The 16667-nt window shown below is 42.7% G+C and overlaps 1 protein-coding gene across 7 annotated transcripts in view; it reads left to right on the top strand.

Annotated features, from left to right (window-relative positions):
* Positions 1-5321: 5321 nt before the first annotated feature.
* The window catches only part of CHD7 (chromodomain helicase DNA binding protein 7), a 182338-nt gene continuing 170992 nt past the window's right edge, over positions 5322-16667 (top strand). For 5 of the 7 annotated variants that reach the window (XM_079144288.1, XM_079144290.1, XM_079144293.1 and 2 more), the window contains exon 1: positions 5323-5635. The gene's annotated coding sequence lies outside the window, so the exon portion shown is untranslated. Of the gene's footprint in view, positions 5636-5994; positions 6327-16667 lie in introns of those variants that run through there. The other 2 variants (XM_079144292.1, XM_079144289.1) reach the window with 2 other exon arrangements.

The following is a 16667-nucleotide window of genomic DNA, read 5'->3' on the forward strand; positions in this document are numbered from 1 at the left end:
TTATTGAGCACATTCTAAAGGGAAGGCTCTATGGTAACTGGGGGTGCTAAAAGACAAGACAAAGTCCTTGCTCCAAGTAGCTCACAGCCCAATAATAAGATAGGACAATTCATTATAGTCCGACATAAGCATGTAGTGATGAAGATGGGCATCTTTGGGAGGATAGCCCAAAGGAAGGATAGCCAACTCATCCTGGAAGTGGAGAACACCGTGGAGGAAAAGTGGCTCAACTTCCCTTCACAAGTGAACCACTTAGAGTAACCTGAACTCAGCAGGTTCTGGGACTACTGAACCTCTTTGTTCTCTGTTGGGGGTCCCTTTCCCCATCCCTGCTTTTCTCACGACCCTTCTTATTGTGATGAATTCCTTTGTTTACTCAACACTGAGTCCAAGTCTCTCACATTCTAGGAAACCTGCTTTGGTATCCCAAGCAGCAAGAATCACTCCTTCCTTTCTGCTGCCATGCACTATGAGCTCCTTGAAGATAGGGAGCTTACCAAGTCCCCAATGGCAACAGAGAATATGGCACATTGTAGGCATTCAATAAACATTTTCATAGCTGGGATGGCAGTGCACATCTGTAATCCCAGAGACTTGGGAGGCTGAGGCAGGAGGATTGCAATTTCTAGGCCAGCTTGGGCAACTTAGTGAGACACTGTCTTGAAAATAAAATGAGAAAAAGGAGTTGGGGATATAGCTCAGTGGTAGAGCATCCCTGGGTTCAATCCAAGTCACACACACACACACACACACACACACACAGTTTTTCTGGAAGAATGACTCAAACAGCTAAACTTGCTAACTTTGGGAGCCAACAATGGCTTCATTCTAGTCCTAATGGCTTTCTTTTACTGATATCTTGACCTTATCATCCTTGACAGTTGCCAGCAATGTCTTCTACAGTATTCTAGCGTAATGGAGATGATATGGGAATTTTATCTAATGATTTCAAACCAATATACTATCTGCATACTTAAGAGATATTGTGAACTTATTGCTAAACACTTCATACCACATATACCTGATAAATGAAAAAGCACAGGAAGAAAAAAATTTCAGAAAAGAACCTTTAGAAAAAGAGTTGAACCAATTCATATTCATATACTATCTACATAAAAAACCCAGGAGAGTGTTGAGGATGTAGTTCAGAGGCAGAGTGCAGAGTGCATGCTTAACATGCATGAAGCATGTTCAATTCCCAATACTGCCAAAAACAAAGAAATAAACAACACCCCTCAAACAAAACAAAACAAGAACAAACCCAACAAAGAAATGAGTCTTAATGCAGAGGAACCAAAACCAGGTGCACTTTCATGGGTAACTAAACAGTAACTTTAAAGCAGTATCTCTAACAAAGGTTTCTGTCATGTGGGAAGCTGTAGTTTTAGACTATATAACATAACATATCTTTTTAATGTAAAGAGATGTGACCAATTTTCTAACAAATACACGAGCACTTACATTTCCAATTGGATGAGTCAGCCCACCCTCCCTTCCTTCTTTCCTTTCTTTCTTCTTTCTGTGGTAGAACCCAGGGCCATGCACATGATCAGTAAATGCTCCATCACTAACACTGAGCTTGTTTGATTTTGAGACAGGGTCTTGCTAAGTTGCCCAGGCTGGTCTCAAAACTGGCAACCGTCCTGTCTCAGTCTCCCACGTTGCTGGGACTACATGAGTGCACCACCGCACCTCGCTGGGTTCTTTTATGAAAAAATTACAGGGGAAAAAGATGCCATTATTGCGGTGAAGGGCACTCAGGTAATCCCAGCAATATGGGAGGCGGAGGCAGGAGAATTGCAAGTTCCAAGCCAGCCTCAGCAACTTAAGGAGATCTGATCTCAAAATAAAAAGGGCTGAGAATGTGGCTTGGTGGTTAAATGTTCAATTCTGTGTGCGTGTGTGTGTGTGCATGTGTGTGTGTGTGTGTGTGTGTGTGTGTGTGTGTGTGGTTTTGAAGACTTGTTTCTGGTGTTTTCTTCAGCATTTATAACCCTCTACATATCTATATTTTTATTTTTTCTACATACCTTCAATGGCAGTGGATCATCATTAAAAGGTAAAATGTATTGTTTGGAAAGCATCAAAGGCATTTGGTAAATTCTGAAGTACAATAACAATTTTTAGTGGAAAAAATAGATATAGCCCTAAAGAGAGTTATTTTCTATGACTTGCAAAAGGATTTTGAATACAATTTCAAAAGATGAGTTTCAAAATTGCATCCAAGTATGTCCTCCACACTGAAATTAGTGTAATTTATATTGTATTTTAAAGTTCAAAACATTTGGAAGAAGAGACTAACAGGACTCAAATTTTAATAAATGTTCTAGAAGTTAGGGTGTTTTACAGTATTTTGGATGTGCAAATTATTCCTGCCTTCTTGTCCTATGCACTCCCCTCACCTGCTCAAGTATTATACTTTGATACATTATGAACAATTTTCCCAAGCAGAGACAAACATTTGTTTGTCTAAGCAGTAACACAGTGGAACAATAGGTCAGTTAGCATTAGTCTGAGTTCTTAGAAGAGACTGCTCCCATTCATTTCATGAGGCCTAGAAAACCTTTTTTGTAATAGATCTCTTGGGTATTTTTCTCAACAGCCTTTTGCTGGTGTCCACTTCATCCATTAGTATTCCTATTCCCAGGTTTCTAGTGCCTTTCTACTGACTCTAATTACTAATTCAGGCCTGTTCTATATCCCAGGGACTCAAGACTCCAAAATTACCATTCCTTCTTATCAACAAATCTAAACTACCAATCCCCCCTAGACTGTATACTGCATGAGGGCAGGAAGTTTTCTGTTTTGTTCATAAACACCTAGAACCACACCTGGAACCTCTTAGGCAATCAGTGTTGAATGAATGACTAAGTCTCTAAAATCCTTAGTTTCAGTTAGATGTTGGGAGAAAAAGCAACCCAATGAATGAATTTACACTCATCTGTGAATGACCCTTATCTCGCCCTAAGGTATTTGCATACTTAAAGGGAAAGCTTGAGAATTCAAATTAGTCTCCTTGGGAAAACTTCAACAGTGAAGCAAATGGAGAGAAATCGGTCTAGTCTTAAGAGCAATGGGGGAGGGTGGATGGGAGGGACCTCTTCGGTAAGGACAATTCTGCCTAGGAGTTTGCCCTAGTGGGTTTCTGCTTTTCAAGGCACCAGTACGAATTCTAAAAGCATAGACTTCATCCTGGCTTAGAACAATAACTAGGACAAGAAGAGAAAGTTAGAGAGGGGATGCAGGGGCTATTTTTATCTTGTATACCGACTGTATTGTTTTTCTATTTCTAGTCAAAAGTAAGTTTCCTAACTTTCCAGTTACAAGTACAAAGGGCATAGGGACCTCCTCACAGTCACTTAAATTCTATTTGTTGATCAGAAGTTAATTGAAATATAGCTTCACCATAGGTAGATGCCATATTTCTTAGCTTGTAAATTGCTTTGAAATAGATGCACACCTGATATTGAGCTAGGATGTATTGCAAAAGAAATACTTTATGCCACACCATTTAAAAAATGTGATTAATATAGTCAGGCATTAGTGATTTCTTTCTAAGCATTGTGTCTTGTCTTTAACCTCTCTCTCTCTCTCTCATACACACACCCCAAAGTATTCCCCATATGCTTTCACTGAGATACAGACTTAAGTAGAAATGAAGGACTAACCTCAGAATTATGATTCTTGGTTTATGATATGGGGCTATAAAAAAGGTTAATTTCAATATTTCAAGTTTTTGATGTCAGAATTCATTTTGTGGTGTCACTCTTCTTGTCTGTTAAAATGTTTATTTCTTTAAAAACACAACTCAATTATACGGTGAAATAAAGCTAAAAGCAGTGCATTTTAATAAACCACAATATAATGTAACAAATATTTATAAAATTGTTAACTACTCTTAGGGAAATAAATGTTTTAGTGATAAGTTTAGGATAATCAAACTCAGTTACTGAATACTTGTAGTAGCTATATAACAAAATACTTTTGATAAGTCTTTTGTCCAAATAGAAATATTATGAATGTAGGCTTAGCAATACAGATAGGGTAACCATAAAATACTGAATGGTTGGTATATTTTACATATTCTGCATTTTCTCAACTTATTTTGGACTCCAATAATAGTAAGTTCCCTATGCTGTCTTAGGGTAATCATTAGTTAATATAAATTCTTTCCTTAATTTCAAAATAAGTGTCATCTTTAACCTAATAAAATCATCTCAAAGTTTACAATTGTTGACAGTTTATTAATTATTCTTGCTCAGTATTTTGCACATTGAAAGTGGTTAATATATGCTTGAAGATCTATTTTCTAAAAGGAAAATTAGTAAAACAAAAATTTCTTTAAGGTTAACAGTCATTTTGTACCAGGAAAAAAATAAATAAATATAAAACCAGAACAAGAAGGTCGGATATTTAAGACTAGAAGATCATTTCCAAGTGCCAAATTGGCCAAAGAGTGATTAAAACATTCTAGTCGTGACACGTTTAATGATGGGCACACATCCTATTCTTTGTTTCCTAACCATTGCGCTCTGTATCTTCTTTCTTTTTTGGTTTGGCAGGGTAACAAATTCAACAAAAATCAACGGTATCTAGTTAAACTTTTTGATTTAGTGATGGATTCGGCAGTCCTATCACCAAGGAGGTAGGAAAAGCTATGTGGAGAAGCAGGAATGAATCTATTTGAAATGGAATGTGTCCATTCTAAATAATTTCATGTGGGAAAATAATTTCAAGTTGAAGGATAATTACAGAAGAGACATCCAAACACCTCCAGCCGCCGCCGTCCGCGCAGCGTTGGAAACCTTTCGCTGTGGCCGAGAGGATCGCGGTCGGTTCCGAGACTCCGCTTCCTGCCCCGGGGCGGCGCACCCTGACTCCGCGAAGGTGCTGCGCGGGGAAACGTGGCACCCTCTCCAGCCCGCGCCCGGGGCGCCGCCGCGGTCGAGCGCTCCAAGGAGCCCAACAAGAAAGGCAGCGCGGAGACCGCGCACCCGCCGGTGGGGAGAACCGCCCGCAGTGCCGGCGCCCGCCCGGGGACGGGAAGTGGCGCCCAGCCCGCCCTTCGCAGCCCGCGGCCCCGCAGCCCCGCGCCGCCCCCTTTCTCTCGGCCTCTCCCTCGGCCTCCGCCACCCCGGCCGAATTCTTGCATAAATTATACCAGGCGCGCCTGACGTCAGGTGGCGGCGCGCGGGCGCGGGCGCGGCGCGGAGGGAGCCAGCGGCGGGCGCGCGCGGCCCCGCGGTCCCGGGCGCGCGCGGCGTGCGGGGCGCGCGCAGGCGCTGGCGTGCTGGGGCCGCGGCGGCGGCGGCGGCGGCGGCGGCGGCAGCGGTGGCGGCGGCGGCGGCGGCGGCGGCGGCGCGGGGGTTGAGCCGTGGTGGTGCGGACGCGCTCGTGCTCGGGAACTATCGGATTAAACTTGAATCGAGTGAAATTACACAAAGGAGCGCCGCGGAGGAGGCGGCCCGGGGACCCGGAGACCCTGAAACTCGCCAGAGCCCTGTTCGCCCCTGGTCAACTCCGCGCCCGTGGATTCAGCCCCCTGGCCGCGGCCGCCGAGCCAACTCCGGAGCCCGCTCTGCGTTTTGTTTTCCCCTCGGCACTGGGCAGCGGAGGAGCCCGACCGACCGACCCGGTGAGCGCGAGAGTTCACCCGGCGCCCCCGGGAGGGGCGGCGGCGGCAGGAAATCGCTCCGGGCCGGGGCCGGGGCCGCGCGAGGAGTTGGGAGCGAGGAGTTGGGCGTGTGCGGGGCGAGGGGCGAGGGCGGGCGGGGGCCGGGGCCGGCGCAGGAGCGCAGCGCCGCCCGCGCCGTGTCGCCGGCGTCGCCGCCCGCGGGGCCCGAACCCGCGTCCGGAGCGCCGCCCGGCGCCCCAACTTTTGCCTGCGTCCGCAGGACCGGCGGTGGCGGGGGCGCGCGGTGCGGCCGAGGGTCACTTCCTCGCATGTAAATGGCTTTTTGTTGTGCTGCCGGCGTTGGGGGGGGACGGGGGACAGGAGGGAGCGTGTCTGCGCGCGGGGGAGCGCGAGCGCGTTTCCTCCCGCCGGCGCCGAGCACGAGTTGCCGGCTCCATTCGAGAGAAAAGGGAAGGAGGAAAAGTTGGGCTTCAACTCAAGTGCGAGCGGGCGATGGGCGCGCGGGCGTGGGGCGGCTGAGCGGCTGCGGCGGTGGCTCGGGGACGGCGGCGACCCCCGCCTCCCGCCCCCGCCCCCCGCTCCGAACCGACCACGCCGCGCTCGCCGGGAGCTGCGGCCGCACGGGCGCGAACAAAGTGCGTCCCTCCCGGCGCTGCGGCGCCAGCCCGTGAGGGGACGGCCACCGGGCGAGGTGGGTTGGCGGCGGGGAAAGTGCGCGGGGCGCCGCGTGGGGCGGGGGCGGCGCGAACACGCGGTGCGGGGGGCGTCCCGAGCCCAGTCGGTGCCAGCCGCGGGCGCGGAGTTGCGAGCCTGCGGCTCTGGGCTCCCAGGGCTCCCCGGTGGCTCCCAAGTGCGCGAGGAGGAGAAGAAAGGGAGTCGGGCCGGGACCAACGCGGGGAGGCGCGGCAAGAAGGGGACCCCACCTTGCCGAGCTGGCCGGGCCGGTGGTGGCGGCGGCGGCGACTGCATAATAGCGACTTTAACCCCCGAACGCAACTCGGGTCCTCCGCCCCCACCTACCCCCAGCCTACCGGGGGGTCAGCGCCGGGGAGGGGGTCCCCAGGTGGCCCCCGAGTTGGCCGGGGTGCGCTCTGCCCCGCGGAGAGCCGCGGCTCGGAGCGTGAACGGCTGAGGTGGCTGGAGGCCAAGCGGTCAGCGGGGAGAGGAAGGAGGGCGGCGGGGGACGCGTTGTTTGTTTGGTTCGCACCAGGGACTAGGCTCGCCAGCGACGCGGGGCTCGGGTGGGGGCGCGGGCACCGGGTGGGCTGCTGTGCAGGGCGGGCGCGGCGGCGCAGGGTAAGCGCGGCCGCGGGGGGGATTCGGTAGACTCGGGGCGGGGGTTGGGGGGGCTGGTCAGGAGGCTCCGGGGAAGGAGCCGCCGGCCCCGAGCAGCCATCATTACCGAGCCGCCTTTCTCCGGATGGCTCTGCCTCGAGTAGCCCCGCGCCGTGGGAGCGCACCCCAAACTCCCGGCCGGTCGCCCGCTTTGTGAGCGCCCCCGTGGAGCGGGCGGTTCGGGGAGTGCTCGGACTAGGGTAGGACGGTTTTCCTGGAGGTCACTTTTAGAGACTGTTCACGCCTTGGTTTTAAACTAGTTTTTTTCCCCCTCTTCTGAACAGACAATGGACAAAAGAAAAGTAGCAACCCACATGGAGAGTTTCCTTTTGAATTGCTAGAATTAGATACACTATCCAGCTTTCCACTTGCTAAGTATACTTTTTAGTTTCCTATTGTATATTATCTAGCAATCGATTTAAATAACTTATCTTAAAATGTACCTATCCTCTGTGCTTGATTTCTGGAGTACATTAAATATCTTAATTTAGTTTTAAAGGATTTCGTGAAGTCCCTGATTTTTATTTTCTAAAATATTTAATTTAAGATGTCTTTGCAGTGTGCGATACCTTACTAAGGGGTTGAGTGTTATTTTCCCCCAATTCTCTCAGTAAGAGGATGTGTGGGGGGAAGTACTCATCGTACCTGATAATCAGTAGGGAAAAATACATCTCTTTATTCCTCAGTTCTGTTCTAACGGGGACAAAAAATCTTAGTGACTGTGACCTTAGCAGCATGAGTATCTGATTTATCCCAGTTATAATTACATTTAGATTGAGTAATGTCCAAGTACTGGGTAATTCCTATTTCAGAAATAACTTGAGCAGTGATTTTATGAAGTTGAATCCTTTCCCCAGCCCCCAGAGTACATCTGTCGCGCAGTGTTTTTGTCTTGCTGTTGCACAACAGAAGCCCTCCAGTCTTTACCCTAAAATGGCAGCTTTCATTTGACTGGGGCCCATTCATTGACAATGATAATAAAGAGGCTGAAAGCTAGATGCTTGGGGCACGGAGTAGGACTCGGGTTGCCTTTCTAGGTGATGAGTAGGAGACATTTTATGTCTTCCAGTTTGCTGGTGAAAAGTTTATTTTCCCTGAACAACTACTGTAGAAAAAAGTTATAAAGTAAAATCAGATTTTGGAATTGGAAAAAGATGGGAGCAGCAAATTTTAACGGTTTATTTACTTATTTTTATGTTGTCCAGCAGTGGCAATATGGCATCCCCCCATTTAAAAAAAAATAATCTGATTAGGGAACATATTGAATTTTTGTCAGACTTGTAACAGGTGAATTTCCTTAGTACAACTCTCAAGAATTGGAATTTTTTTCTGGCACTGTGGGCTTTATTATTTATAACCTCAATATTTCCTATTTTTCTCACTCTGCAAATCCTAAGTTGAAGTTTGATAAATTTTGCTCTAGGTTTATGCTTTCAAATTCAAATGAGTTTCTAGATAAGGAAGGAATTATAATAAAAACACTGGTATGTGAATCTAAACTCTAGTTATATTGGTTTAATCAGTGAATTTATTCTTAAACTAGCTTGTTAAAAAAATTACTTCCTCTTCTGTGTCTTGACATGGAAGGCAGACTAGAGAAATGATAAAGAGTGGTTGTATAGGTGATGGTTAAAAACTCACACACTTTTCTTTCAAGAAAACTAGCACTTTTCCCTCCAAGTTGAAAATATAGAAGTCATATTTAAAATAACATTTAGTAAATTAGTTTTACATAGTACCTTCATAGGTTTACCTGGACTTGGTTTAGTTTTTAATCATTTTTCAAAACTTTTTCCATAATGAGAGTTTTCTAGGCTAGCTGTACTTTTATTCAGTTAAAATGAACCTTGTGACAAGTACCTTAATAATACTGTGTATCAAGGAAATGTTACAATCTTTTCCTAATACAGATGTAAAGTCAATAATTACATACTTTAAGTTTTTAAACAGGTCTAAAGAAAACGGACATTTTCATCTGTGTACCTGCTGTGTAACCCATAAAAACCATGTAAGTGCCAAATTTAGTGTGGTTCTTTCAAACCAGGATTATAGCATTTTATTCCCTGTGCATGAGAGTTTGCTTGTCTTCAGTCACCAAGCATTTAGTTTATTTCTTTTAGGCAAATCTTGGCAAGCCTTCCATGTGTAAAACAGGGAATAAGAGGCAGTACTTTCTCTCAGGGAGTTTATCATCTAGTAGGAGAGAGACTTCTTTCTATGGGTAACAAGTATTTGACTTTTTTTAAAAAATATTTTTTAGATGTTGGTAGACCTTTATTTTATTCATTTATTTATATGTGGGTGCTGAGAATCGAACTCAATGCCTCACACATGCTAAGCAAGCTCTCTACACTAAGCCATAACCCCAGCCGTAGTCTTTGACTTTTAAGATTAACTTTGGAGGTGGTAGTTTTCGTTCATCCTTCATTATCCAAATAAGCCTTAAGCACTATAGCCTAGCAAACAGCACGACCATCTTATAAACATCTATAAATAAGGCATTGCAAGAATAAAAATGCTTAGTCAGGGCTGAGCAAAGTGTGTGACTACAAAAAATGGTTCTTAAAACTTCGTCTTTTGTAAGAAAGTGATTCACTTCCAGAATTCAAGTAATTTTTATGTGTAAAACAAATAGGCATATAAATATATGTAGGTTGCTCAGCCAAATTCACTAAAAAGGATGAAGAAGGAACATTTTGGGTGATTTTGAGATGCTATTAGGACCATACTGGCACTATGTGACTCTAAATTGCCTTATTCATATGGACACATGTGAATAGAGAAGAGCTATTCTTTTTATGCCATTTAAAAGTCAGAACTTAGATTTTCCTATTTTGACAGTTTTCTAAAATTATTATAGCTTTGTTAGTTTGGGAGATAAAATATTCCTTTTTCTTGAGAAAACTTTATTTAGGATTTTTTTTTTTTTTCTTTTTGTACTAGGAACTGAAATCAGGGGCTACTTATCACTCAGTTATATCCCCTTTTTAGTTTTTATTTTGAGAACAGGATCTTCTGAATTGCTGAGGGTCTGCCAAGTTGCTGAGGCTGGGAACTTGCCATCCTCCTGCCTCAGCCTTCTGAGTCACTGGCATCACAGGTGTGCACCACTATGCTGAACTATTATTTAACCTTGTAAAAACAACAACAACAACAACAAAAAAACTTTTGACATTTAAAGAAGTTGCCAGTTTGATGATATTAAAATATTAAAAAGGTTATGAGTATACAATCACTTGGGTTTTCTGCAAAATATAAAAATGGAATGATTTGTTGGAATTTGGGTCTCAGGTTGCAGTTATGGTTGAAGTTCAAAGATAATTATGTAGTGGTTAAGAGGAGGGAAGTAATTAAAAGCACTTCTTGCTCCTTTCTGTCTTACTTTTATCAATTATTAGAAATTTTAAATGAAATCTTATCTGTGTGATAAAAAGGGTAAATAGAAATAGGAAATCATAATGATATTGTCAAATAGAAATTCATTTTATAATCATTAGAGTCGTTGGATATTTAGAACATGAGGACCTTAGAGAGCTAGTTGAACTTTCTCATTTTACAAATTAAGAAACTGGAGTCCAGAGAGATTAATTAAACAAACTGCCTTTGGCTGGTCACCCAGTTACTACAGAACCCATTTTAGTCACAGTTGTCTTATGGTGCCTAGCAAAGTGCCTTGTAGGAGAGCTGCTGGGTTTGTGTTTGTTGGAGACCGAGCCAGCTCTGAAAGAGTCTATCCCTTCATGTATGTGTCAAAAGTACCTTCTGGCTTTACAGTTTTACAGCATATGAAAACATAGCTCTTAAAGGTGTTCTTAAAGCCAATAATAACTTACCTCTACTGAGTTTGGAGTTTTCTTTCTTTCTTTCTTTTTTTTTTTTTTAAACTATGATTATCCATCTAGAAAAATGCAGTGATAATTATTTCAAGATTTGATTACTGTTTTCACTTTAGAAGCATGTATTCATTACCATAACTGGATTTCTGTACATTTTTACCAGTGTTAGGCAACTGCAAACATAATTGTTTTCTCAAAGAAATATTTCTTTGGGGGTTTCTTTTTCTTTTACTTTGAAAATTAAAAACATCTCTTTGTTTTTAAAGTATAGACAATTAATGATGAAGCATTAACTTGGTAAAAGGTTGGTTCTGTCTCTTTTGCTTATGCTAATGTGAAATTGGAGACACTTTTTTTTAGTGGACTACCTGAGCCTTTCACTACCTGTGTAGGCATCAGTCTTGGCTTTTCATCAGTCTTGGCTTTTGTGGCAAGTGATTCTGGACTTTGATTAGTTTTTCTGTTTAATCTGTTTTCTTATTTATTGAGTCAGTTATTGTACCTGCTGCTTGAAAGGTACAGTACTATGAATTGGGAACACAGTGGTGACTTGAGGAAATATGGTAGCCCTACAAAAAAATAAAGCTGCTGCTATGCAGTGGATACTAGGAAGAGTGAAAGCTTTCGACTTTGGGATTCAATCACATGCATGTGGTCTTAGCCCTTAGGAAGTGGCTTTAGCACTGCCACCCACACAGCAGTACAAGAAAGGATGAGGGCAGTGCCAGTTGACTTGGGGATGGGTGCATGTTTGAGGCCTTCACAGTTTCGAGATGAGTCCCAAGAGGCAGGCAGTATCCAGCTTGGACAGGGTTTACAGGATATGGAATTTAGGATTTTTGAAGAACGCAGTTGGAGCTACTGATAAAGTGTTAAGCAGTTTTGACATAAGCAGAATAGTGTTTTGAAAAAGATTGAGATGGTAGGGTGGTGGAGGAAGAATCGGTTGTAGATGTTATCTCATCTGCTTTTGATTCAGGGGATGGGGAAATAGCAAGAATTTGGACTAGATTGTTGGCCATGGGGATGAAGAAAAATAGATTTGAGAAATATTTAGGAATTTAAATGAATCAGACTTGAGAATAAATGTGCTCTGGGAGAGAGAACACACTCTTGGGGATGTAGGTTTCTATCATATTGCCTGCTTGTCTGGCTGGTGATACTATTTCAGGGAGGCAGGGAACACCTGACAGGGATCAGATTTGAGGAGGAAGATCATGAGTTCTTGATCTTTTGATGGAGAGTGCTGATAACTGACCATAACATTTGTTAAAGTTATCTTTGCATTGCTAGTCCCATTCTGAAACTTTTCAAAAATAATCTGGTAGTTTTCCCCCAAAAGATGTTAGTGTTTGGTGAGCCCACTAGGGATTGCTGGTGGGTTAGGGAAATGGGAGGGGGAAGGAGCCAGTATTGCTTGCCTGATGTGTAGCACTTTGTAGGAGTTTGCTCATTGTAGGCTGAGCATAGAATCCTGCAGTAACCAGATCTTGCCACGTTACATTTTGTTCTCCTGTATCTTCTTTTCTGGAGGCTGCTTTCTATTGCTAGTTACCTCCTGGGACAAGGCCCTTGGGTGCCTGGGAGAGAGCTGCTAGGTATTGTGCTCTCAGAACTGAGCTGCTCTCTTGGAGTATGTTTGTGTTTTATAAGATAGTTGCAGTCCATAAATGCAGTAGAAATGAATACATTATTTAAAAAATTGTGGAGAAAAATAACAGTTCTATACACACCTGGTTTTTAGGTGAGTGTGTATAAACCAGTTTAATATGTAAATTATCTTCAAAGCCACTTCGTTGTTATAAAAAGTGGATTATACTGCATAATTGCTGGTAGATAGATAAATCCAGAAAAGCTTCTGAATATCAGACTTTATTATATGAGATAACAAATTATGAAAATTCCGAATGCTAACCTTGAAACAGAAAAAGGTTTTTAGAGAGAATGTATTTTTGTTCTGGCTAGCTAAAAGATAATCTCTGTTGTTGTTATAGACCAGATTTTGTTCTTGATGTGCATAAAGACGTTCTCTCTGAGACTGAGTATCTTTAGTTAGGGGTTGGTTTCAAAGGTGCTTTTGTTGCTACCGTGTGGTCATTGACTTGGTAGCCATTGACTTGTCAGATCCACCAGAGTAAACTTCCTGTCTCCTTCAGATGGGCAAGATTGTGTGGCTTCATCGGCTAATGTAAGAACTAACATGATTCATTACTCATTTGGAAGTCTTGTCATGTAGTCTTGACATACAGGTGTATGCTGTGGTGACTGGTTTTGAGTCATTTGACTAGATTTAAATTCAAGGTAAGTAGGCTTCCTGAATGTGGAACAGCACAAAACCTTGGCGTGCTGATCTTAGCTTGAGATGGTCTTGTGCCACCTACTCATCAGCAGTTATTTCTAATAGTCTGTCTTCAGCTTGCTGGCTTTAAATTTTTAAAGACTCCCTTAAAGTATTTTCTATTTGGTCCAGTCAGTGGTGTGTTCTTATGGTTTGAGAGATCATTTTTATCTGAGGGGTGCAGGCTCTAAGTGGAAAAGTGCAGGCAGGTTCCTGTGATGTGGCTTTTAGTGGTGGCACACAGGATACATTTTGGGGGGCATCCTCCCCTTCTGGCTTCTGCACTGGCTGAGGAGGCAGTAGAGGTCATGTAGCAGATTTGGATTTGAGTTTCCTACCATGTATTTCATTGGTGTGTAGGTGGGGCAAAGAACCACTGCTTCTGAGCAGGGTCTTTAGGCAGCCAGCGTTTTACACCCAGCATTTGTGCAGGGAATCAGACACATGTGTTAGTATTGATATGTCACCTACTCTCCCTAGTTTCCCCAACTTGAAACAGATTTCTACACAATGTTTGCAGTGTGTCTAATGAAGGGTATGTGATAATCTTCCTTGGTAATTAATTTTCCTCCTAGTTCTGCAGCAGGTTTGGGAGATTACCTTAACCTTTTAAAGAGTGCACTTTGTCCCCTTTTTATCCTTTTGAGAAGAAACCATAAACATTTAGAAATCTGTTGATATTTAAGATATAATTATAGGTGTTCATATTATTTCAACACACCTAAAAACCATTAAGCATGTTTAACATAATAATAAGCAGGTAAATAGTGAGAAGTCCCTTGAAGAATTATAAGCATGCTTTTAGTTTCCAATGCAGTGGCTGCTGGTGCACTGTGAATAATAAAATCAGTTTGAGCACAGGTACACAATAAATATATGCCTTAGTTTGTGATGTATTTTAAAGTGTAGTGAAACTTTAACCTAGATCCTTAAAGTGAACTTTTGAAAAAGTCTCTGTTACAGTATTTTATTTTCTTGTGTACTTGACGTTGTTTGTGCTCAAAATTTTGCTTTGACCAATTGCAGGTGTATTGATCTTGTCAGAAAAATCATGCAGACTCATTCTGAGAATTTCAAAATCTTGATCGAATTCAGAAACAGTACCCCCTTTCCTGTGTTGGGGTAGTGAAGTAAAACTGTGCAGAAAGAATGAATTTTAAAATAACCATAATAACCATAATCACTAGTTAACAACAATTATTGAGCATTTTGAGTTGGCTTGGTATTACACTGAAATTTTTTTTTTTTTTTTTTTGGTGTTGGCGATTGAATTCAGTGCCTCACACATGCTAGGCACGGGCTGTATCATAGAATCCAGCTGGTGTTTTAATGGATCACTTAATTTACTCATCAGAACAACTCCAAGTATGAATTATACTCCAAGTAGAATTGTTATTCCCATTTTACAGATGAGGGTACTGAGAGGACTGAAGGGTTACATTGCCCAGGACCATGCAACACTTGTAAGGAGGGAGGAGGGACTTGAATCCACATTGGCTAGACTACTATTATAGAACCTGTATGGATAACCTTCATGATAGTGTTGCCACCTAGACCAACTCTGAAGCTTGCATCAAAAAAACAAAAATAGCAGCAACACACTGTAGTTATATAGCATGCCCCTTTGCCCTGTCTTACCAGCCCAGATTATTTCTGTTCATGTTTCCTCTGTGACTTCTGATTTTGGGGGCATCTTGGAACATCTTGGTACCTAAGATTGACCAAGGTCTACAATTTTCACCCTTTCACGAATCTTCCTGATCCATGGAGATGAGGTAAATGGTTGTTTTTGGGGATGTTATATTTTGTGGTAGCTGAGAACTTGAACTCTTACTTTAGACAAATCAGGGTATGATAAATAAAAAACAGATATAAAGATACAGCTAGGTACCTAGGGCCTGGTGAAGATGGGCGAGATACTCTAACAGAAACACTGGGCAGAGCAAGTGCCATGTTTATTGAGCAGTTACTATTTTTACTAGCTGATTTTAATCATTGAACATTTGCACCCATGTGTCTTGATTTTGTTTTTAATTCAAAAGTTCACCAAACCATAATTCCAAACTATGGTTACAAGAATGAGTGACTTGCAATGGTGCTTGGTGGCAATTTTCACTTTTCCTCAGGAGTAGACTTTTGAAAATTAAGATTTACATATACCTTTGTCCAGCAGAGCAACCAGGATTATTTACATGATCCTCTTGTTGATTACACAGGCATGATTCAGGTATCCTAAATCATGTAGGTCCTAAAACCTACAACTTTGAGAGAACAATTCTTCCTCTCTGACTTTAAAGACAATCTCTGCATTATGGCTGACTTTCCAGTCATTCTTTCTTTTTCCTGAACCTGTATTTCTCCAAACATGGTAGATAAGGTTATACTGATTGATGAGTGGCCTGGTATATTCATTCTGTTTGGAATATTAGAACTTTCTGGTTCTGAGCAGAGGCTAGAAGCTGTTCTCAAGATCTGTAGGAGTTCCAGGTCCTTAGACCTCAGAATGCTTGGTTTAGTCTTTATTTCCCAACTTCTGTTTATTGTGTAAGGAAGAGACAAGATGCATCTAAACCCATAGTCGATTGGGGATTGGAGTCTGGGATATGAGTGGCAGAATGTGAGAAGGTTCCTGTCCTTAAGAAAGGGAAAAAACTGGGATAGCTTTCTGAGAATTACACTGTTAACCAGGCTGACACAGAAATGTAAGATATGGTGTTTAGGTGATTTTCATTCTATTTTATTTTCACTTAAAAGTGACTCTAAGGGAATCATAAGTAAATTGGATAAAATATAAATAATAAATGTGAATTTATGGGAGATCCTTGTACTATTCCTTGAACTTTGAAATCCTGTCGAAATAAAAAGTTTTTTTAAAAGTGACTACAAGGAGTTGATCTGAATAAGTGACATTTATGGAGAATAGACTTCGTGGAAGTTAGCGTTTTGCTAAGCTATTTACATAAACTGTTTTCACTGAATCCTGGAGGAGGATTGGTTAAAACATGGGAGATAGGAACAATAATTGCTATTTTACAGTTGATGAAATGGAATTTTAGAGATTGTTTAATAAATTTGCCCAAGATCACAAATTTTGATAGGTGCAGTTGCTCAAATGAGGACAGGCTCATTTAACAGTCTGTAGCATTAACCACTCTGTAGAAATTGCTTTGAGTGGTCCCATCAAAATAACCTAGATCTTAGAAGGTAGGAGGAACATAGATCAAGATCTTACACACCTGTGCTTTCTAGGACAGCTCCTGGAGAGAAATCGAGAGGCTATTAACGGACTGTAGTTAGTGAGGCCTCTTTTCCTCAGATGCCATATCTTATCAGTTGAAAACACTTTCCACCTAAAAGACACATGCTCATTGCAAAACTAGTATTCTAACTATACTTGCCTGCCTGCCTGCCTGCCTGCTTGCTTGCCTGCCTGCTTGCCTGCTTGCCTACTTCCTTCCTTCCTCCTTTCTCCCTCCCCCTCCTTCTCTTCTTTTCCTTCCTTTCTTCCTTCCTTCTGGAATTG

Source organism: Sciurus vulgaris, assembly GCF_902686455.1.
Source record: "Sciurus vulgaris genome assembly, chromosome: 1".
Taxonomy (NCBI): domain Eukaryota; kingdom Metazoa; phylum Chordata; class Mammalia; order Rodentia; family Sciuridae; genus Sciurus; species Sciurus vulgaris.